A 19,992-nucleotide genomic window follows, 5' to 3' on the forward strand; every position below is an offset into this window, starting at 1 on the left:
TCACCGTGTGCTGCAGAGCAATGACTCATTGCCACGTGGAGTAAATGAAATCGCATGGAACAAATCCTATATCTTTGTTTCAATTGATATAGCATCATTATATTCAAATATTCGCCACCATTTGGGCTTATTAGCGTTCTCTTTTTTTCTGGAGAATGATAACAGATTTCCTCTTCTACAAAAAAACTTTCTTTGTGAAAGTATGCACTTCATCCTTCACAATAATTTTTTTACTTTCTTGGGAAAATTGTATCATCAGCATGTCGGTACAGCTATGGGATCTAAAGCCGCTTGCTCGTATGCTAATTTGTTTATGGGGCATTTTGAATTATTATTTATTGACAATGGCTCACATGGGAGTAGCCTTATCCTGTATAAAAGGTTCATTGATGACCTCTTCATAATCTGGGATAGTGACCACTCAGATATCAGAACCTTCCTTGATGAACTAAATAGTAATGACTGGGGTTTGGATTTTACAGCTACTATATGCGATAAAGAGATCAACTTTTTGGACCTAACAATTTTTCATGACAATGAAAAAATTCTTACTAAGACCTTCTTTAAGAAAGTAGATGCTAATGCCTATATACACTTTGGAAGTGAGCATTATGCCAAATGGTTACAAAATATTCCCCTCAATCAATACAAGAGGATTAGGAGAAATTGTTCGCGTGACACTGATTTTAGGGATCAAGTAGATGTATTGAGGGGACGTTTTTCAGAGAAAAGATACCCTGGCTCTTTGGTCCGGAGAGCCTACCAGGAGACTGCTAAACTCAAACAGTCTGATCTCATTAAAAGGAGAAAGGTCCCCTTGGATCTAACAGAGGGTAAAATGTTAGATGGATTTGCACTCAATTTTATTACTACCTTCAGCAGGGATAATCTGATCATAAGGGACACTCTATCTAAGCATTGGTCGATCCTGCAAAAAGATCCCATTCTTAGCTCCATTTTGCCCTCAGCTCCTGGTGTTACTTTCAAACGGGCACCTACTATCAAGACTATAGTAGCCCCTAGTAGGCTCAGAACAGTAACTCCTAACCAAAATAAGAATACTCCTACCATAGGGGGAGCCTTTAGATGTGGGTCAAAAAAATGTTTGTGCTGTAAAAACATATGTCACGGGAGGACCACTTTTAGTACTCCTGGTGTCTCTGAGAATTTCCCAATAAGAGATCATCTGACATGTCAGTCCGATTATGTGGTGTATCTGGTGGACTGCAAATGTGGTAAGCAGTATGTAGGTCGGACCAGTCAGGAACTCCATAATAGAGTCAATTCCCATCGCCATAACATCAAGATTGGCTTTCTAAAACATGGGTTGTCTAAACACTGCACTATTGCACACAATAAAAATCCAGATTTTAAAATCACACCCATTGAGCAGGTTCCCCCTAATGCCAACAATAGGGCAGAAACACTCAGTAGAAAGGAAACCTACTGGATACACAGATTGAATACTCTCAAACCCTTTGGCCTCAATGAGATTACTGATTTATTTTATTAATTTATGGGAATATGTTCTTGCGATTTTTTATGATTTTTTATGATATTTTAATCATAATGATTGCCTTTCATGTTTTATTCGTCACATATATTTTTATATATATATATTTTTATACATATTTTATATACATATTTACTTATTATTTTTATATCATTTTTCTCTGATGGACTGTCTTTACATTCATTCAAATATTTAATATATTCATGTCTTAAATGTTGTTTTAATCACCAGTCCAGATATTTTTAAATTTCCCCCCCCCTCCCTCCTCTGCCCCCACCCTATGTTACTAATCATACATTGTCAACATATGTTTTTTCATTAATCCCCGTGCGCATTGCACATATATCCTGATTCTTCCCCTTTTTTATTAATTCATTTCTTGCTCAAATTACTGCGTGTTTCAAATAATGCTTCATTGTTTTTAAGCTACCCTTTCCCTTCCCTTGCTTTTCAGTGTCAAAGATTAGTTTTTCAGTAAACCAATTATGAGTGAGTTTTGGATGGTTTGTCAGATTAAGATGAACTATCTTTTATTCTTCCTAGCACTGTCGGGCTTGATCCCGTTTCACACTTCTCTGAGCATTTCATTCGTGATTTGTCTTTCCTTCTCCACGGCTTGACTACACATTTTTTTTTTTGAGTTAAAATCCTGAACTGTCACTGGCTGCACGCACGCGCACTATAGTTAGTTCCCACGCTTCTGAACTTTCTTAACCTTGAGATGTGAGGAACTTGCTACTTTCTATGTGAGGCGCGCTTGCGCTTTGCAATTTTTTCCCACGATCTGAACTCCTTTCACCTCTTCTCATTAAGAGAATCTGCTTTCATTCTTATACATGCGCACTACACCGTTCCTCTGTTGTTCCTCCTGGTTTATCATAACAGATCCCTTTCATTAGTCGATCCTTTTCAAGTGCACCTCACTTATTAATTAAAAAGGTTGAGTTCTAATAATAACAAAAACGATGTCACTATCGGTCCTACTTGCAAATATAATAGATGCCCTGTTCTATTTGCCGATTTTTTGCCTAGTGCAGGTTTAATGGTCAATGGTTTTTGTAGCTAATCATGAGGCATTACTCAACCTCTCTGTTAGCACAATGTCAGTGAGATGGCCGGTCAATTTCACGGCCTCTCTACCCCGGGTTCGTGTCAAAGATCATTAATAACTGTATATATATTTCCCCCCCTCCCCTTTTTTTCACGTTTTCACTTTAAATTTATTTTGTCTGTTTTTTTTTTTTTTCATTGCCTTGATTGTTGATTATGATTTTTCTGTTTGAGCTAAATGTATCAATGTATATTTTATTTAATTCTTGTAAGGGCCATGTAATGCGGCTTTACTCCACGTGGCAATGAGTCATTGCTCTGCAGCACACGGTGAACTAACGTCATAGCCAGGGATCCCTCTTCCTTTCTCCCTTTTTTTTCTTCCTCTTTTTTTTCTGTATATCCTTTTTAAGGGCTCCTCCTTGGTCTCTGTAAAATTCTTTTCCCTGAAGAAGGAGGCAGCTGTGGTCTCCGAAACGCGTAGAAATGAAGTAAAATAAAAGAATTGTGTTCAACACTGATGTCCGTGGTCTTCAAGCGCGGTGTTAAACCTGTTTTTCTCCAGTCCCGAATTAGACCCCTAGGTGGGCGTTTCCTAATCGCCTGGTCCCGTCCACTAGTGTGCCTGTCTTGCCCTGAGGGGGGTGACAAGGGTTTCAGGTCGGCTGTATGTAACCCTGTGAGGGAAGGTGCTATGCGGGGGCCTAATGTGTGACTACCTGGTTTTTCCAGGGCGTCACTTTCCCCTTTGGTTTAATGCAGGCCGTCTGCGGGCTGTCCAACCACCAGCGTTTATTTAACTGGAACTGGAAAGTAGAAAAAGAGGAACAGTTTACAAGTATATTAACATTAATACATTGGTTTTTCTTCCCTTACGGGAGACACATTGCTTAAACGTTTCACATTTAAACCGGGATGAGACGAATCGGGTCCTTCGCACCATACCCCCACCCAAAACAACCTGCCTTCCTGGTGCCACCGCTAAGCACTGGTGTGCACCCCTTGCCCAAGTCCAGCACAGGTCCAGGTGTTGCCCTTACGGACTGGGTAAAAAGTTCCTTACCCGGCAGTCTTTTGTCATGGGTCTCAATGGTGACTGGGCCTTGGCCTACTCTACCGCAGTCCCTTCCTCCAATCAGCCTCTCCAGAGACTGCAGCAGGGTGAGAAGGGTGGTTAGGCACTATTTACAAGGCTCAATAGTTCTTGAGTTGGCTTTCCAGTCCAAAGCCATTGGTCCATTTTTAAAACTTTTAAACATCAGGAACGGTGAACAGTCCCAACGGGGACTTGCATAACTGGGGTAGCCAGGGGTCCGCTACCTTAACTTCTAATCAGGTGAGGATGGCGGAGAGGAGCGGGTGTGCAGCTGGGCATCCATCTTCACCCACTTCCTCACGTTGAGAGCAAACCACCCCCTCTCTCTGCAGTGCCGAGTGTGCGGGACCATTTCTCTGGGCTCCAGGTCTCGGTTTGGGTGGCCAACAGGCAGGTGAGGGGCCACATCCCTCCAGGATACAAAGATCTCGGCCTCCAGGCCCGGCTCATATATGAAGCCCCAACTTCTCTGGGCATTGTAGTGCCGGACCTGCCCTTGATATGTTGGGCCCCGCACCCGGAAGGTGGCGTTCCGGAGGTGGTCTTTCTCGGTGTATGTCCGGGACAACATTTCTGCCTTTCTCTTCTCCCGGGCCGCAATCTCCTTCTTCAGCTGGCGCCGCTGCCGCTCCCAATACGGGGCACCGGTTTAGTACTCCGTTTCCACCTGCGCGGGGGCCGAGCCCAGCCGGACACCCTACGTGCATACTACGACCGGCACCACTGGCAATGGAGGGCTCAGCTCTCTCATGGCCCGTTCTGCTGCCCCGCAGGTGCATCCTGGCTGTGCCCCAGCTGGGACTGGGAACTGGGGAGCGGTCGGTGTCTTCGCTGCTGCTGACTTCCGGTCGGGCGCCGCCTCTGCTGTGGCTGGGCGGACTGCCAGGACCATCGTCATTGAGTGCGCTGCCTTCTCTGGGACCGGAAGTGATGTCGTCGGGGTTGCGGCCTGGCTCGGGACCGGAGGGGGTGTCTTCCGGGCCTCAGTCTGGCTTGGAGATGGTGCGAGTTGCGGAGCAGTGGCATGCTCGTGGCCTGAGGATTCCGATAACGGGTCCTCACAGGCAGATGGGACGGGTACTGCTGCCGTTGCTTGTGGCAGTGGACCGAGCAGGGTGTTGGCTACAGGTACGGGCAGCGAGGGAGGCGGCGTGGTGGACGGGGGCAGACCGGGCCCCTCGGCCTGGTAGACCGGTCCTGGTGGGACATAGGGGCATGGGTCGCTTACCCGCTCCTCCGAGGTCACCTCCACTTCACGGGCCCGAACGGCTGCAGCTAGCTCCCTCATCTCGGCCGTCCATCACTTTAGCAGGCAATTGGCCTGGGCCTGGATTCTGCGGCAAATGCGGTCCGTCTGGACTTCCACCCAGTCGGCTGTTCCGGGCACGGGTTCCTCCATGGTTGGTTTGCCAGACTGCTCAGCCATCTTTCTCTGTCGGTGTCCAGGAACAATAGGGTAACAGAGTCCTGGCGTCTCTGCCCTTTATCTCCTCGGGTCACATGCTGCAGACTCTTCGCTCGCCCCCCCTTGGTCTTTTGCAAGCACTCCCTTGTGCGGCTGGTCAGTTTTACTTTCGGCCTTATGGTGTTGTTTCCTTCCGGCCTCGTTCCCAGGGGGCGGGGCTTCAGCTTCGCGTCCTTTCTCAGGGGAGAAGACGCTGGGCTGTTGTTTTTCGCGGCTAAAAAATGGCGGCAAAATGGCGACTTCTGGAAATTTTTCAACGGATCACCGTTGACTGTCCAAATCAAGGCGCACTTCCACCGGGTAGGTGGATAGGTTACAATCCTGTTTTTGGGGTGTGCCACCCCCACGCCTGGAGCAGCCGGGCTGCTCGGATCCGGACCCGCTGTGTGGCTCGAGGTATCCTCTGGACCCGGGGGTCACGCGGACACGCCAAATATAAAGGGGGGCGTAGTTGTACGGGCTTGGCCATATTCAGTTCGTGATGCCACCCACGGTGTGTGGTGAAGTGGGACACCACCGCTGCTGTTGTGGGACACCCGGGGGAGATGTAGTGGCAGCTGGATGTTAACCCCTCCGTGGGTAGGGATAGTTGCCCCGTGACCCAGCGTCTCTGTGCAGGGTGTGGCGATGGCAGGGGCCTGCGCTCCCGGACGTACCAGGGGGTGTTTGGTTACTTACAATTAAATGAATCACACGAGTCCTTTGGTAAACCAAGGTGCTGGTGGCCGGCCGCCGCCACCGGTTGTACTCTGGTCCCCCACCAGGGCTGGTAGTCGCCGTCTTTTCCTCTGCACTAGTTCTGTTGTTTGTTTAGACTTCCTGGTATGGAACACGGGAGTCCGCTCCCGGCTTTTTGTGTACCTGAGGAGCCGTGCCCGCTGACGCTGACGCTGACCCATGGGATCTATGGGCCCTGGCGGTTGCCCTATCCCTCTCTGTGGGTGGTTGTCTGCTTTTGGGACTTTGGTTGGGACAGGACCTAAAATCCTGCCATTAATCGATTGATTAGCTAGGCCGTTGGTTCCGGTCCTGGCTTCAGGGTCCGAGTCTCCCCTATGTGCACGGTTTCAGGGTCAGGTCTCTGGTGTTGGTACCGGCGGGCTCCAACCCTGTTCTGGTCCACCTCAGATCTCCGGCTGCAGTCTTCCTGTCTCCTGCCGACGGGGACTACCGTCTGCCACCTAGCCAAGGTACCAGGGCTCCAACCCCGGAACCTTCAACTTGAGCTTCTCCTCCGCTGGAGCTACACCTAGCCCCAGCCTCCACTCCTCTCAACTTGAACTCCTGACTCCAAACTCAAACCCAAACTGTTTGTTTTCCTGCCCCGGGCTGTCTAGACCCCTAGGTGGGCGTTTCCTAACCGCCTGGTCCCGCTCACTGGTGTGCCTGTCTTGCCCTGAGGGGGGTGACAAGGGTTTCAGGTCGGCTGTATGTAACCCTGTGAGGGAAGGTGTTATGCGGGGGCCTAATGTGTGACTTCCTGGCTTTGCCAGGGCGTCACATTATTTCTTCTAAAAGTGAATTGGGTCTAGAGCAACATTTTTAGGTAAAATACAATTTTATTATTTTTTCATTCCACATTGCTTTAGTTCCTGTACAGCACCTGAAGGGTTAATAAACCTCTCGGATGTGGTTTTGAGTATTTTGGGGGGTGAAGTTTTTAGAATGGTGTCACTTTTGGGTATTTTCTATCACTTAGACCTCTCAAAGTCACTTCAAATGCGATGTGGTTTCTAAAAAAATGGTTTTGTAAATTTTATTGAAAAAAGGAGAAATTCCTGATGAACACTTCTAACTTCCTAACACCAAACATTTTGCTTCAAAAATTGTGCTGATGTAAAGTAGACATTTGGGAAATGTTATTTATTAACTATTTTGTGTGATATAACTTCCTGGTTTAAGGGCATAAAAATTAAAAGTTTTAAAATTGCAAAATTTTCATGAAATTTCCAATTTTTTCACATATAAAAAGCAAAAATTATTGTCCTAAATTTACCACTAACATGAAGTAAAATATGTCACAAAAAAAACAATCTCAGAATCACTGAGATCTGCTGAAGCATTCCAGAGTTATAACTAGAGATATTATAACCGAGGTCTGGTTCGTGTTCGGCGAACCGGTTCGGCGAACCACTCGAATCCCATAGGAAACAAGGTAAGGCAATCACAAACACATAAAAACACCTAGAAAACACCCTCAAAGGTGTCCAAAAGGTGACAAACAACACAACACAACACAAACACATGGGAAAGTGACAAGGACATATACTCATGCGAAAACAAAAGAGCTGGACAAGGAAAAAGAGGAGGAGACATAGATATATGAGTATATGCAAGGGAACATCGATGCCATTACTGTGCAACTTGAGCCCTGCTCATTTTAGGCTTCCAATCTGGATAAATTGCCTGCGCTCACCACGTACGCCTTGGGGATCTTGTCGTGTCCCGCAGCTAGCGTTTTCTCGGAAAATGTGGAAAGACTAACGTTCACCAAGATGAACAAGTCATGGCTCTCAGAGGACTTTTCTTCCCCTGGGTCAGCCAGGGGAGGCGAAAGGCACGCGTATTTTTGAGAGTGCTTCATGCAAAGCATCTTTTTCATCTTGAAAATGGGGGTCAACAGATGCCAGTCAAGTGGGGTATGTGTGGCCCAATTAGTGGAAACAAGGGAGACTGTGGTTGGAGTCCCCTCGCTTTTGAAAAAAGAACCAAGATGAACAAGTCATGGCTCTCAGAGGACTTTTCTTCCCCTGGGTCAGCCAGGGGAGGCGAAAGGCACGCGTATTTTTTTGAGTGCTTAATGCAAAGCATCTTTTTCATCTTGAAAATGGGGGTCAACGGATGCCAGTCAAGTGGGGTGTGTGTGGACCAATTTTTGGAAACAAGGGAGACTGTGGTTGGAGTACCCTTGCTGTGTTTTACATGCTTTTCGTAGGGCATGACATGGCTTAGAGGTTGACTTTCAGCATCTGCAAACTGTTGGCTACCAAAATGTCGCCTTTCCAACCTTTTTAACCGAGGATTTTTGAGACCTTATGCCCATCGCAGTGCCCCAAGAGCCGATGCCCAGGCGCCACTCCTTCTCCAACAAAGGCGTGCCCGCGCTACACCAGCATGTTGCACCAAACATCACCGCTTCTTTGAGAAACTCTGTGTGTCAACGGGTGCATTTCACCACCGATACTTGGGCCAGTAAGCATTGACAGGGGCGTTAAATGTCGCTGACTGGGCAATGGGTTGCTATGGGGAGAGATGGAGAAGGGTCTGCTGTACAAGTCTTGCCGTCCCCACGAGTTGTGTCAATCCTTCCTCTGTATGTAGAAGTTAATACACTGCTTCTGCCTCCTCAACCTCGTGTGGGTCCTCCACCTCAGCCCAAACCCTGTGTCGTCAGGCCACCCTTCCTTGTAACTGCGCACAAGGAATACCACATACCTCCTTACTATGCTGGCAGCAGAGCTTAATGCCATCAGGTGGTCAAATGTTTACTTTAAAATGTATGGGAAATGTGAGTCACACCGCTGGGAATTTGTGGACGGTTAGCTCTGGAGACCGAGATTCATCAATGGTTGTATCAACTCAACCAGCAGCCAGGCAAGGACGGCTGCGACAATGATGCAAACCTGGGTGCGGCCTTTCGCCGTGACAATGTGACACACGTACCTTGTGTGGCTCACTTGTTGAACCTGGTTGTCCAGCAATTTTTAAAGCACTATCCTGGCCTACATGGCCTTCTGCAGAGGGCACGGTGTAACGCCTTCCTTGATCCACACATTCAGATGGGCTGTAAAGGATAGGCTAGAGGGAAGCAACTCACCAAGCAGGACCCCCAGAACCCTGAAACCCTTTAACCCCTATACAGGGATTAGGAATTACACAGGGCTCAAGGTGATCAATACCTGTGGAAGGCTGCAGTTCCAGAGAATAGTAGTCAGGCAGGGTCAAAACATTAATTGAGGAACATGAACAGAATTGGACGGCCAGGACTTAATCAGAAAACAAGCAAAGGTGAAATGCGGATTGGCCAACAAGGTACATAAACAGCAAGCAGGAAAAGTAGTCAGGTAACAAGCACACAAAATCATAAAACTGAACTGGGGGTAAAAGTACCCAGAGGTTCATAGCTATATCTGGCAGTGGTCTGCAGACAGGATGGGCATAAAAAAGGGTGTGGTGTCTTCCCATTGGTTGTAGCTGAATGATGGTACTTCATCTGTGAGATACCCACCACCTACATTCAGCCAGAGATTCTGCATCTGTCAAGGTAATGCAGCCCAGTGGGTGAGCATAACCTGCATCCACCTGTACCGCTGGCATCGACTCCTCTCCCATCGACAGCACTATGCATGAAAGGAACACGTTGTCACCTGGCGACCAGAGTACAAATTGACTGAGCGGACTCCGTTTGTGAGTTAACCGCCGTGTGTGGCAATGATGCAAACCTGGCTGCAGGCCATCATCAGGGCAATGTGACACACGTGCCTTGTATGGCTCACGTGTTGAATCTAATTCTCCAGCAATTTTTAAAACACCATCCCGGCCTACATGGCCTTGTACAGCGTGCATGCTCGCTATGTGCTCACTTCCATCGTTCGCACACAGCAGCTCAACAATTTTCGTCACTACAGAAGTCTTTAGGTATGGTGGTTAAACGCCTGAAATGCGATGTGCCGACATGCAGGAATTTGAATCTGCACATGTTGCAGCATTTGTGGCAGCACCGCCGAACCCTGCTGCAATACGTTATGACATATAGCCTGGGCTAACTTGATCCAGAGGTGGTGCAGATCACGCTGCTGGAGTGGTGTCAGATCAAGGACCTATGCACCCTTCTACACAGTTTACAAATGTCGACGAAGATGTTTAGCACTGGCAATGCCATTCTCAGTGTGACAATTCTGGTCATCTACATGATGGAGCACACTGTAAGCATTATTCGGAGTCAGGTGTTGGGACAAGAGGAAGGGGAGGAAGTACAGGAGGAGTCATATGCGGAAGGGATAACAAGATCTACGAGGTCCAGATGGTCAGCGGCACCTAGGCGGCAGTCATGGTGGGGGAGAGGGATTAACAAGGGCGCATAGTATCAGCAAAAAGTGTTGAGGAAGGTGCAGGAGCCCATGAAGAAATGTAGGACGAACTGGCGATGGGCATGGAAGCTTAGCAGATGAGTGAGATCTTGCTCACATTTCGGTTGTGCGTGGTTGGGGGGTAGAGGGCAGAGGAAGGAGGCACGATTCTCACCTCTCTGCCACCAACACACCAAGGACTTGGTCCTCCTGGATGCACAAGACACATGAGCGCCTTCTTGCTGCACTACCTACAACATGACCCTCGGATTGTACGAATTCGAAGTAGTGCTGACTACTGGGTTGCCACACTGTTAGATCCCCATGCATGCGGGGTGTTGCATGCATGCCATCTCTTGCTAAGTGCCATTATTGCGAAGTGCTGGGCAGTTATTTCAATGGCAGTGGACTAACATCTGTCTTCTCTCTCTCTTCACACAGGTATATAACTCTGCTTACTGTGAAGTGAATTGTCTGCTCCCCCCTGCATTGGATGAATGTGTTCTGGTATATAACTCTGCTTACTGTGAAGTGAATTGTCTTCTCCCCCCTGCATTGGCTGAATATGTGTTCTGGTATATAACTCTGCTTACTGTGAAGTGAATTGTCTGCTCCCCCCTGCATTGGCTGAATATTTGTTCTGGTATATAACTCTGCTTACTGTGAAGTGAATTGTCTGCTCCCCCCTGCATTGGCTGAATATGTGTTCTGGTATATAACTCTGCTTACTGTGAAGTGAATTGTCTGCTCCCCCCTGCATTGGCTGAATATGTGTTCTGGTATATAACTCTGCTTACTGTGAAGTGAATTGTCTGCTCGCCCCTGCATTGGCTGAATATGTGTTCTGGTATATAACTCTGCTTACTGTGAAGTGAATTGTCTGCTCCCCCCTGCATTGGCTGAATATAGTGCTGTAAATAGCTTGGCACCAGTTGGACACTAATGAAGTCCAACAGCCACTTTTAGGATGCCACTAAGTTTCCTCAGTGTTTGGTAGTATAATAGATTAGTAAAAATGAGTTTGAGTGTGCAATGCAGAGGTGCTGCAAATATCTTTGCACCAGTGGGACACTAATGAAGTACAACAGCCACTTTTTGTATGCCACTAAGTTGCAGCATTTTTTGCTATTATTATAGCTTAATAAAAACAGAGCAGGAGGGTGTAATGCAGAGGTGCTAGAAATAGCTTGGCACCATTGGGGCACAAATGGAGTACAACAGCCACTTTTAGGATGCCACTAAGTTTCCTCAGTGTTTGCTAGTATAATAGCTTAGTAAAAATGAGTTTGAGTGTGCAATGCAGAGGTGCTGCAAATATCTTTGCACCAGTGGGACAGTAATGAAGTCCAACAGCCACTTTTAGGCTATGTGCCCACGCTGCGGAAAATGCGCGGATTTTGCCGCGGATTTCTCGCGGAAAAGCCGCGGATTTCCTGAAAATCTGCAGCAGCGGCACTTCCCAGCCATTTCAATGGCTTTTTGGAAATGCTGTGCCCATGCTGCGGATTCTTCCGCGGCGGATTTGGTGTGGATTTTGATCCGGAAAAATCTGCAACATGTCAATTATTGTTGCGGATTTTGATCCGGATTTTGGCTTCCGAATTGGGTAAAAAAAAAAAAAAAAATCCGCACCAAAATCCGCGGTAAATCCGCGGCAAATCCGCACCTTTGAAAAGGTGCGGATTTTGCGGGAAAGCCACGGATTTTCATGCAGAAAAATCCGTAGCAACATTCTACCGTGGACACATAGCCTAAGGATGACACTAAGTTTTTTCAGTGTTTGCTATTATAATGGCTTAGAAAAATGAGCTTGAGGGTGCAATGCAGAGGTGCTGCAAATATCTTTGCACCAGTGGGACACTAATGAAGTCCAACAGCCACTTTTAGAATGCCACTAAGTTTCCTCAGTGTTTGCTAGTATAATGGCTTAGTAAAAATGAGCTTGAGTGTGCAATGCAGAAGTGCTGCAAATATCTTTGCACCAGTGGGACACTAATGAAGTCCAACAGCCACTTTTAAGATGCCACTAAGTTTTCTCAGTGTTTGCTAGTATAATGGCTTAGTAACTATGAGCTTGAGTGTGCAAAGGGCAGGAGGGTACAGTGGCCGGGTTGTGGGTCAGTGTAGAGGAAAGGAAGCCTCACTTTCTATCCCTCCTAATGGTGAAATGCAGCAAGGAACTCTCTGACCCTAGCTAAACAGACGCTCTTATCTGTAGCTGTTAAAAACTCTTTCTACGGACCTGACTGTCACCTATGGCTCTGAGCCTGCTGTAAATAACCCTTACAAGGGCTGAAAGAAACTTCAATCCCTATTCTGTATAGCGCTGTGTGTAGAGCGTACACGGCAGTATCGGATAGAGGAGCTGCGCCAGCGGTGACTGACACCCAGACGCAGAAGACAGATAATGCCGTGCTGGAACAAAATGTCAGTTTTTATAATGCATGGACATGTGACATGGACATCCTATCACACATGCCGTTGCTTCCCTGGCTAAAAGTCCACTTAGCTGTGTGTGTGTCTGGGATTGGCTGACATGCTGGGCCACCCCACTTCACGCGCGCTTAGGGAAGGAAGAACAGCAAAAAAAAAATGGCGATTGCCATTAACCCAGCAGCAGTGATCTGAACGCGCTGTTCCCGCACACTATACGCTGAAATTTCATAATAGTGTGAGTCACAGAGTGACTTACACTATTACAGCGGAAAGCCAGCTAGTAATTATCTTGGCTTATTGCTGCTAGAACCGTTCTCGAACGTAACTAGAACTATCGAGCTTTTAGCAAAAAGCTCGAGTTCTAGTTCGATCTAGAACAGCCCCCAAAATCACTCGAACCGCGAACTGGAGAACCACGAACCACGAACCGCGCTCAACTCTAGTTATAACCTCCATAAAGTGATACAGGTCAGAATAACAAAAAATGGCCTGGTCATTAGGGACAAAATTGGCTTAGTCCGAAAGGGGTTAATTGGCCTCGCTGCGCAGCTGAGATAGGTTACACCAAATATAGACTGGAAGATCAGAAGGAAGTATTACTGTGCTGCCCGTGACAGGGAAAATACAAAAAAAATGGCTTTTGTATTATAAAAGGAGTGACTTTATTTCTACGTGTTTCAGGAGTCTGAGCCCCCTTCTTCAGAAGTGGAATCACTCTGATGGACAGAATCCCGGAGGGTTAAATGGTTGGGGTAGAAATAAGATTGTGAACCAGGAGAAAGGACACATATCATGGCTTTCCTGTAGAAACTAGCCTTGTTTAGGTCTGGTCTCATTTAGGCGAGGTGTGGCGCCCCTGACATGGTCAGGCACCACTTATTATTGCACCCACGCCTGGGTCAGTAGAAACAGGTAATCCCAAAGGCTGAGTAGGGTGTGGACACACAGACACATAGTGGCTAGTTCTCACACACACACTTTAGAGGGGACCCTTGGGCAGACCCAGGAGCAGGCGTGGCCTCCACATCTCAGCCAGTGGTGGGTGGAGAAGCTGGTTGCTAGGTTGCAGTGGCAGGCACAGTGGGTAACAGGAGGCAGTAGTGAACCAGTCTGAAGTGAGGAAGCGCACTGTGGAGTCGCAGAAGGAGGACGTGCGTGGTGTCACTAGTCAGACTCTGCACATGTGGTGACTGTCGGCGGGGAAGTTCGGTTACCACACAGTCAGACTGAAAGACACCTCAGGAATGAGCGAGGTATCTGAGTAAGGGGACTCCTGTAGACCAGGCCCGCACGGGGAAACAGGTCCATAGAAAAACAAACCAAGTATTCGGTCTGCTAAACCTGCTGGTGAGGGTGCTGAATGTGCCTCACCAACCTACACAGAGTCCGCAGGATCAGCAGCAACGAGGCGGCCCATAAGTGAGATGGGGCAAGAAGCCAGTTCTTTACTTGGTCTACGCTGCCAGCAAACGGGCCAGAAAGGGGAGAAAGGCGACTTCTCTGGGCGATTCCCGCAGTACTCCAAATCAATGGTCATCCGAAACAAGAAGGGCTAGGAAGGCGAGTTGACAGTCACCCCTGGATCAGCCTGAAGGATACCTGGTTCCACCTGGTTCATCATAGCATCGCCCGGGTTGTCTCACAACTACCAACTGAAAGTGAGTAAAAACCCTGAAAGACATTGCTGCTTGTGTGTGAGTTCTTCTGCGACCTGTGGTACTACACACTTACACCTGAGCCCCTGGGGCGAGCCTCACTCTTGGGAGGCCATAACATCAGACTGCATTTACCATCAGCACCAGACGCTCTCTAAACTGCAGTGGTGGTCACCCCCTGACCTCAATTGCTGAGAGTGGCGTCACGATTTCCATTGAAGTTAACCTGACTAACCTGTGGCCATAAGATTCCCAACACGTGAAGACCCTGAGGCGACCTGAAGGTGAGCGGGGGCTTCACATTCTGGCGCCACGAACAGGATAAGGACTAGACCTGTTAAGACAGGTTACCGTGCGCCTTGGCGGTGCGCTTGAAAAATTTGAAACGCCGGCATAATGCCACCTCAGAAAGCGCACCAAGAAACAACAGCAGCCCGTGCATAAAGAAGTTACCGCCCACGAAGAGGCGTGGCTTTCGAAGAATTCCTGAATCGCTCAGGCGGAGTGCACAGGAAAGATGAGGGCGGATCTGACCCTAAACGCCGAGAATGTTCTAGTCAAGTGCAGAAAACGAAACTTAGGCTGCAGCGTGACCAGAACCTGGTGAGCAGCGAAGGAGTGAGGATGGTGTCTGCATGCAGCGAGCCAGAACCAGGCACTGCCGCCTGGTGCGACTGGGAGCTTGCCCAGTTCTGTGACCGGGTGCAAGCCCGGATTATGCAGCAAGTAATGGAGTGTCGCACGGAGTTATGGGAGACGGCTGTAGCGGTTCGGGCCTATGAGAGGTGGACCGCGCGACAAGTGCCGATCCGAGAAGTGACCACCCAGATCCCCTTGCTAATGCCTTTTGGTGAGTCCCACGCTGCCCCCGCCCGTTCGAATATGCTGACCCCGTCAGCGCTGTTACCGGAGGCGACCCTTGCCGCAGTTCCCGCGGTGATCCATGCTGCAATGCCCGTGATGATCCATGCTGCGATGCCCGCGGTGATCCAAGCTGCGATGCCTGCTGTGATCCCTGTTGTGATGCCCGCTGAGATCCCTGCAGCAGCGTCCCACCCGGCCAGGCAAGACCAGGCCGCAGCCACGCCCGGCCAGACCAGACCAGGACGCAGCAACGTTGCGCCCAGCCAGACAAGACCAGGCCGCAATGCCTTCAACATACAGACCAGAAGCGGTCACAGCGCCCCAGTCACAGACTGGGGAAGCTGCCCATTGGTTCCTGCCAGAAGAGGCCAAAGAGGCATCTTGAATTAAAGAAGATCTAAAGCCTCGGTTCCCGGCGCACCTGGTGGACATGTACCTGGTCCCCAGGCAGTTGCCCAGACCAGAAGTGGTCACAGCGCCCCAGTCGCTGACTAAGGCACCGAGTCCTGCGCTCCAGCCAGAAGCGGGCCCTGTATACCAGCAGCAGAAAGAGGAGCCGACACCTTTGCCATGGGCTGAGCTGCTTGCCCAGAGCAGAAGCTACAGACAGCCAGTCCGACCACCACCACCCTGGCCAGCTAACGACAGCCCATCCCCAGAGCTGCTGTCGAAGCAACCGGAGGAGTGTTCAACACCACTAAGGGGGAGGAGAGGCCTGGAGGCTGAAGTAACAATCCCCGAGCAGTCGGAGGAGGACAAAGCACCCTTAGGAAGTAAGGGAGGCCCGGAGGTCGCGCTGCTGCCCCACCACTGCTGGGAAGAGGTTACGACACCCCCTTCTGAAGAAGGGCTGACCATCTTTATGCCAAGTATGCATGTAACCTGGGAGCCCGCAGACAGTGAGGTGGTGGTGATGAGAAGACCAGCCCGCAGAATACAGCGCTGCGTAAGGGCAAGACAACCCCCTGTGCAGCCTACCTCAGAAAGAGAAGGTGTGGAGGCCAGAGATCTACAGGAGAAGAAATCCCTATGACAGACCGGGTTCCAGACCCGAGGTCCTATCCACCGCGGAGTGGTTGAAGAATTTAATCTAAATACTGGCTATGGCTTTATTGTGGAGGCTGGTGTAAAGGAGGGCATCTTTGTGTCCAGAAGGGATGTCCGGTCCCACCTGCCCAGAGGACACCCTGGTCGAGACCTACATATGGGAGACCTCGTGGAATTCACCAGGCACAAGGGTGAAAGAGGCTGGTTTGCCCTAGATGTGGCACCATGCCCGAAGAGCTCCAGCTACAGCCCTGCAGCTTCCACCCAGTCTCTAAGGTCATCACCACAGCAAGCTCAGCAAGCTCAGCAAGCTCAGCAAGCACAGCCAGCTCAGCAAGCACAGTGACCACAGCAAACCCAAATTGCTCCAGAACCAACGTACAGGTTTCAGTGCATCGAAGCGCCAAACCCTGGTTCAGAAAGTCGCAGTTCTATTTGATCCCAGTGAAGAAAAGCAAAGGGAAGTTCTACCAGTTTTGAAGTTACAGCAACGTTAAAGTTCAAGATAATGTGCCCACAAATACTCTTGTGAGAATCCTCATGTACTACCTGTTTTTGCACCTGGTTTGTGCATTTCTACTAAAGGACCATAAGGCTATGAACTGGCTATAGCCACAAACTATCACAGTGTATATAGTTGACCCAGAGTTACCAACCAGAGCACGCCTGTTTATGGGGCCAGGCTCTGCACCACCAGGAAGCACGCATGTGATGGCGCTTGCTGCCCAAAAGCCAAGAGCACAACTGCTTATGGGGCTTGGCTCGCCTACAACAAGGGAGCACGCCTGTTTATGTGGCCTGGCTCTCCACCACGCGGAAGTGGGTACGCCTGTTTATGGGGCCTACCTTTTACCACCAACCTCAGGAAAAGAAGATGAGAGGGTTTTGGGTGGGTAATGGACTTGTGGTTGGAGGGTGGTGAAAATAGTACCTGGTGCAGTGTTTTAAATGTTTTTTATGATGTTTTTATGTGAAAAGCTTGCACTTTAAAATGTTCTTGTCTTGGCAGCCCGAGGACGTGCTGTTGATAACTAAGGGGGAATGTGGCGCCACTGACCTGGTCAGGCACCACTTATTATTGCACCCATGCCTTGGTAAGTACAAACAGGTAATCCCAAAGGCTGAGTAGGGTGTGGACACACAGACACATAGTGGCTAGTTCTCATGCACACACCTTAGAGGGGACACCTGGGCAGACCCAGGAGGGGGTGTGGCCTCCACATCTCAGCTAGTGGTGGGTGGAGAAGCTGGTTGCTAGGTTGCAGTGGCAGGCACAGTGGGGAGGCAGTAGTGAACCAGTCTGAAGTTAGGAAGCGCACTGTGCAGTCACAGAAGGGGGACGTGCGAGGTGTCACTAGTCAGACCCTGCACATGTGGTGGCTGTCGGCGGGGGAGTTCGGTTACCACACAGTCAGACTGAAAGGCACCTCAGGTAGGAGCGGGGTGACTAAGTAAGGGGACTCCTGGTAGACCAGGCCCGCACGGGGAAACAGGTCCCTAGAGCAACAAACCAAGTATTCGGTCTGCTAAACCTGCTGGTGAGGGTGCTGAATGTGCCTCACCAACCTACACAGAGTCCGCAGCATCAGCAGCAACGAGGGGGCCCATAAGGGAGACTGGGCAAGAAGCCAGTTCTTTACGTGGTCTACACTGCCAGCAAAGGGGCTAGAAAGGGGAGAAAGGCAGTTGCGACTTCTCTGGGAGATTCTCGAAGTACTCCAAATCAATGGTCATCCGAAACAAGAAGGGCTAGGAAGGTGAGTTGACAGTCACCCCTGGATCAGCCTGAAGGATACCTGGTTCCACCTGATTCATCATAGCATCACCCGGGTTGTCTCACAACTACCAACTGAAAGTGAGTAAAAACCCTGAAAGACATTGCTGCCTATGTGTGAGTTCTTCTGCGACCTGTGGTACTACACACTTACACCTGAGCCCCTGGGGCCAGCCTCACTCTCGGGAGGCTATAACATCAGACTGCATTTACCATCAGCCCAGACGCTCTCTAAACTGCATTGGCGGTCACCCCCTGACCGCAATTACCGAGAGTGGCATCACGATTCCCATTGAAGTTAACCTGACTAACTTGTGGCCAGAAGATTCCCAACCTGTGAAGACCCTGAGGCGACCTGAAGGTGATCGGGGGCTTCACAGAGGGAGCAGCATTGTGGGCCCAAAGGAAGAACTTCTCTCACTGGGATCAGAGATGCGTGGGCATTCTCCTGGAAGGGAAAGAAAATAAAGACATAGTTTTGTCGTTGTATAAATGTTGCTAGGGTTAGATTTATTGTTTAGCCCATTTACAGATAGGTTAAGTTATTTAATTTTTTTCCTATCCAAAAAAACAGAGGCGAGTTTGTTTAATAAATCCTGATATTATTCTACCACCAGCTTGTAGGCTTGCCCTTCCTGTCAGTGACACCACTGTATTGAAACGGATCCAGGTCACCATATTTATCGGGGACCGTTACATTTTTGGAGTAGTTGGCAGGATACAGTGTTCGACATGGACACGGAGATTGGTGCCTTGGCCCCTAGGGTTCCTCCTGGCGCGTTGTTAAACCATCTTGTGAAGTTTGAAGTTTAAAATTTGCTGCTGTCAGATTGGATAGGGTGGTGAAAGAGCGCTATCGCCCTGTACAGAATCACTGCTGATGTGCAGGTAGAAGTAGCACTTAATGCTCTGGAGGGGGATGCCAGGAAGGTGGTGTTATTGAAGCCAGGGTAAAAACGTAAGACCGTGGATGATATTTTAGTGATCCTGGAAGGGTCTTTTGAATGTTTGGCCACCACTGGACACCTAAGCGTTATGCTTTTCTCTAGAGTTCAGAGGGCTGGTGAACATTTGGTGCAATATGCAATTGCGTTAGAAGTGTTATATCGAGGTGTCCGAAAGAAATCTACATTGGTGGAAGAGACCATTGTAGAAGGAAATAACGCTATGCAAGATCATTTTATGGAAGGATTACAGAATGATATTTTACGGACTAAACTGTCAACATTAGTGCAGAAGAAACCCGATGTGACTTATGAGGAAATACAGAAAGAAGCAATGGCTCGCAATATGGAAATGAGAGAAGATACTTCTCATAACTGTACACAAGTGATAGGCAGAGGACAAGTTCCCCAGGACATGATGCAGCAACAGCTGTTCAGCATGCAGAAGTCCATTGAGCGGTTGAAAGAATAGTTGGCTCAATTGACATTTCAGGAATACCCCATTGACTGCCCGAGGGTCAGTCCAGGTGACACACCCACACCGGGGCCTGGGGTGACTCGTTAGCAGGCAGCGGTTCTGCTCCTGGGACGCCGCGGTGGTGGGGCCTGGTTCCGTGACCCCAGCGGTGTCGTTTAGAGAAATAACAAGGAGATGATGTCAGTTTATTTGTGATACCACCTGTGGTATGCGGCAAGTTAGGTGCCGCCGCTGCGGGATAGGGACCTCTGGGGCAGATAGTGACGCAGCTTAGATGGTAGAGCTGGGCAACAGGGCGGATGGGGGTAGTAGTAGTAGTAGGCGATGGTGGGGTTGCTGGGCTGGAGGCGCAAAAGAATAACAGAGCGACACAGGGATGCAGTCTCAAAGTTTTTACTCACTGTAGCAGGTTCCAAGGTAACACGACATGCCAGTGACCCCTTTCGAGTGCTGGGGTTCCACTGTAATGGGATCCAGCCGATCCCGAGCAGTTCGGAGGTCGATTCCGGTGCACCTTTCTTAAGTGTACCTTCCCTGGTCATCTTCCTGCACTTGCTTGGACTAGCCAGGGGTCACAGATAACAACAACATGCACACACCC

This window comes from Anomaloglossus baeobatrachus, chromosome 7, assembly GCF_048569485.1.
Source record: "Anomaloglossus baeobatrachus isolate aAnoBae1 chromosome 7, aAnoBae1.hap1, whole genome shotgun sequence".
NCBI lineage: Eukaryota > Metazoa > Chordata > Amphibia > Anura > Aromobatidae > Anomaloglossus > Anomaloglossus baeobatrachus.